The sequence below is a fragment of the Lontra canadensis genome, unplaced genomic scaffold (genome assembly GCF_010015895.1).
Source record: "Lontra canadensis isolate GAN:19392208 unplaced genomic scaffold, GSC_riverotter_1.0 scaffold31, whole genome shotgun sequence".
NCBI lineage: Eukaryota > Metazoa > Chordata > Mammalia > Carnivora > Mustelidae > Lontra > Lontra canadensis.
The window spans coordinates 20179892-20184671 of record NW_022631025.1 but is presented as its reverse complement, the minus strand read 5'-3'; the positions used below and the strand labels follow the sequence as shown (position 1 = coordinate 20184671).

General features: G+C 48.1%; 1 pseudogene; it reads left to right on the top strand.

Annotated features, from left to right (window-relative positions):
• Positions 1 to 227: 227 nt before the first annotated feature.
• Positions 228 to 2485, top strand: LOC116873102 (annotated as a pseudogene).
• Positions 2486 to 4780: the final 2295 nt, after the last annotated feature.

The window sequence follows — 4780 nt, the reverse complement described above, 5'->3', positions numbered from 1 at the left end:
ATGATGAAAAGGAGTAGGAAAATAGGATGGCAGACCTGAAGGACCTAGGAGGGTTGGAGGGCTCTTCTGCGCTAGTGGGTGGGGGAGGGGTAGTGGACACACCTTGTTTTGTCAACTGTCACCTCCCCCACCTTCAGAAAATCCTTGTGACAGTGCTCTGTGATGTAAGCCTGGGGAGGATAAATATTCAGCGTGTGCACAGTATAGGCTGTCTTGTGATTCAGACTATGGAGTTTGAAGACTGGAATGTTCTCTAATTACTGAATAGCGATACCAAACCATGTCTGAGCTTTGGCTCAACATGCTTGGAGATTGATCCCAACTTCACCTTCCTGTGTGGGTTGGGATTCCTCCTTCTGTTCTGTGCTACCTGGTGGGGATTCCACTTCCAACTTGGAAAAACAAACCCACCCAAAAGGTAAGGAATCCTGGGGGAAGCCCTCAACACAGATTGTTATGGTTTCCATTTCTAATCCCAAATTTTATTTTTTTAAGAGATTTTATTTAAGAGAAAGCAAGAGAGCACAAGTGGGGTAAAGGGGCAGAGGGAGAGCTAAGCAGGGAGTGCAATGAGGGGCTAGATCCCAAGACCTTGGAATCCTGACCTGAGCCCAAGGCAGACACTTAACCAACTGAGCCATCCAAAAACCCTAATCCCAGGTTTTAAAAGGAGTTTGGTAGAGTGGGAGAAACACCTAAAACGGGAAGTCTTAAGAGACATTCACTCCTCTAGGAAAAGAGGCCTGACAGGGGTAAGGGTTAAGAAAGGACTAAGGTTTCTACTTGAAACTACAGTCTACATGGATATGGCACTGGTCCTTGGATAAAATCCCAAACCAGGGAATCTGTAGTCTTAGATTGGGTTATTTTGAGAGGATGAGATCTGTGCAAGAGAACAAAGTTTCCCAGCACTTGATCCTATCGAGTCACATTCCCATGTCCATCATCACTCAATCAAGTCTTCCTTCATGCTGGGCTGATCAGGAAAACACTGCTAAGCCTCTGAGAAGACAGTGGGGTCTGGGCTATGACCTGGATACGGGGTCCTACCTGAGGCAGCACAGATGTGACTGTTGGGCTTCATTTTCTATGTCCTCATTGAACAAAGAACTTCTGACAGGGAATACCAAGCGGGGACCTAACAGAGAAAGTTGTCCCCTGAGTTTTTCAAAGAAGTAAATATTGACAACATTTTATCACCTTAAAAACTGAAAAAAGCAAAGAACACAAAGTTCTATTAAAGTTCTAGAATTCTTGGATAAAGAATGCTTCCATTTCCGAGAGAAGAGTAAGACATGGGTCCCAACCCCCCTCACTCTTTTCACTTTTCTTCTAGCGTCAGGGCAGAGCCAAGAGGAGGAGGAAAGGTGGGACTCTGGAAGGTAAGGTTCTGCCTATTCCACCTGAGCTCTCCAAGGCTGATCCTTGCTGTCCTCTCCATGAGGGCCTAGTGCATGATCTCTGAGGATGCGAGCCACTAGATACATTCCCTCTCAGAAAACAGAGGCCTCAGAGGAGAGGCTCATGGAAATGCAGCCAGAGTGCAAAACCCTTCTCAGATCCCTGCTCTGACCATTACTGAGCATGAAGCAGTGCTGGATCTGGACAATGAGTGCTGCCCAATAGGTGGCCGTGTGAGATGACAAGAATCAGGACTTCTGACTTTGTGAAAACTCTGTGACATCATGGATACTCAGGAGTCTTCCCTGACCTCTCTGCTTCACAGAGGTGGTCTGATCATCACATGGGATAATTTACATGAAAGTACTTTATACAGGAAGCAAGATTACTAACCAGTTTCACATCATTGGCCATTTGCCCTCATCTATTGATTATTGGGGCTTCCAGAGTCCAGCATCCCAAGGCTGTCCCATAAGGGGAATCCTGTGTTAATACCTATGTTTCTACTTTCACTATATAACTCATTCTCCTGTTTCCCCAGATGACAGATGGTACCAACGGGAAGTGGAGGAGACCCGGAAGCTGATCTCTGTTTAAGAAGGTAACCAGTCTTTCCCCTCTCTCCTGTTGCCTCTTAGGGCACATTTTATGCAATTGCAGGATTCACTGAAGTCTGTCATAGCCATGGGAGGGGGTTGCCTTAGGAACAGATATTGGGCTGAAGGCTGCTGAGTACACTGTCAAGTCATAAAGGTGGGGCATTGTGAAGGGGCATCAGGCTTCAGGTAGCCCCTCCCTTGTCAGGCCTGCATGGCCTCCTCCCCTTGTTCTGGTCCTGGCTTCAGTTTTGTACCTCCTGTCTCCTGCAGCCCCCTCGGCCGGCATCATGATATCATCCACTTTCATCAACTATTATGTCCAGACCCCTCCTGTGAGGTATGTAACAGCACAACTGCTGAGATCAATTGGCTGCTGTTCCAGCAGGCTCTGGAAGATTCTACTCCCTTGGCTTCCACAGCTCCTGTGATTTCTTCATTGTTCACTCTCTCCCCTGACTTCTCAGCAGTCCCTGCAAGAGACCTAATACCAGGTTCGCCGCCTGAGACTTCCCCACCACCTGGCTCCAACTTCTCATGTAACCCAGTGATCCCCATGGCTGATTTCTTTCCACCCTCATCACCGGGTGATTCTTGCCACCAGAGCCCTTTCCTCTCTTGGATTCCAAATTCCCAATGGACCCATTTCCCAGCCAAGTCCCTTGCCTTTCCACCTCCTGTCCCACCACATCATGCCCATTCAGTGGACCATAGTGTCCAAACAGAGACAGGGTCTCTAAATACCATTTTCTCTCTGGACCCTCCCCTTTCCCAAGATGTCAGCCCATTACCGGAGTTGTCCCAGAGGGTGAATCCCACTGAGACCTTTGTTCATCATCACTAATGACCAACCTGGTCTGCTTCACCACCGCCAGACTACAATTTAACTGTGACTCAATCTAAACCGATTTCCATCTCAAGGAAGCCTGTTTCAAAGAGCTCACCCCCACAGAGCTCTGGTGGGTTGTCTACTTATGTCCCAGCAATCACAGGCATTGAACCCCTCCAGCTTTTCAATTTTAGACCTCCCTTGGTGGCAAACTCATGCCAAAGACTTCTTCCCTTCAACCCTGGCTCCACATGATTTCCATCAAGAGTTTCTGGCCCTCCATTCTTCAGTGGCTTCTTCCAGGGGAGACCCTGCAGCCAACCTTGTAGAGCCTGGTAACTTCTCACTTCTCAGCCCTGATGCCCTGGCACTTCTAGAGAAATAAGTCCAAAAGAGGTGGGATTTCCTCAGGTGGAGGAAACAAAGGGTTCTTTTCCAAAGCAAACAATTGTTGATACGCATGATTTGGCATCCTCCCTTCCTTTCCGGAGCAGCAAAGACCAATCAAAGGAGCTGCATATACAGCAGCAGCGCCCATACCCTGCAACCTTGGAGGAGGGCCATTCACAGCAAACCTCCATCCAGTTCTTCTGGGGTCTCTAAACTCAGCATAGTGAGTCCTTCTTCCCTACTGCTGATGCTGCAGATAACATCTCGAATGCCTCCCCAGAGCAGGAATCCCCAGTAGTTCCCCATCCACTTCATCCTTGCCTGAGAACCCACATCAACTCCTGCCTGAAACCCAGCCCCAACCCATCCCTCATGTCCAGCCCCAGGCCCACCTTCAATCCCCACTCCCAATCCTGCCATCTGGTCCTCTACCTGACATCAAGATCTGTGGAATGTGTTTTCACAGACCTCAGAATGAATCTGAGAGTCTTACGTCAACAGAAATGCAACATCTGGAATGGAACCTGTTGCAGAAGGTACAGAAACGTGTGTCAGATTTACCCACATAGTCCAGAGATCCCAGGAGGACTACTGTCCTTTAGCTCCTAACCCTTCTCTCAGCCACCAGACCACCAAGGCCCAAGTTGTAATCTTTGTCCCTCCTGGACAGTTTCCTCTGAATGAAGAGCTTCAGAGAAAACTAGAGAGTCACTTTCGAAAGAGGCTCATCCAACACTGGTGGGGCCTCCCTGGCAGGATGTATGAGTCTCTCACACTGATGTGTGGTCCAAGTACTCTTCCACAGCTTCCTGAGTCTCCATGCCATCGTGGATGCTCTGGGATCTCCAGTAAGAGATCAGATGGAGTATGTCAAAAAGTGTGTATGTGGAGGATGCAGACATTCTTCTGCTAGAGGACAGTGACCTGGCAAAGTACAACGATGACCTATAGAAGGATCAGGGACACAACCCAGAGAATGGGCCAAAAGATGATCTGCTGAGTGACCCAGTTGGCTCTTCAGATAATGATATGGGGTATGATTCTGAGAAAGTACTTAGGAGCCCATCAGTGAACAACTCCATGGTGTCTGTGGAGACTATGGGTCAGAGACAACTGAAAATGCCCTGAAGATACATTTACGCAGAAAGTCCGAGGAAATCAGTGAGGGTCAGTTGCTTGGGACTGTGCATAATTCATGGCATACTATGAAGCAGACATCACTTCTTTCTGAGAAATCCCAGACTGAGATAAAACAGAGAAGTTTGCCACCATCAGAGGTTGAGGACTACTCCCTGAATACCTTCCAAGAGCTTCCCTTTGTTGAACCTAGGGCAGAACAGAAGCTGGAAGACCATATTAAAAGGTTTAATAAGAGGGTGACTTGGGGCCTTCCCCCTAGGGTCCTTGAATCCATACAGCACTTTAAATCGAAAGAGTCCACAAACTCCCTTGATGGAAGCTTGAAATCTCTCCATGGAGACAAAGCAGGAACAGCAAATTCAGCTTCCATCCCAGATTACCGTCTCCCTGCCACCTCAACTGTGAGCAAGGAAGAAGAGAATTC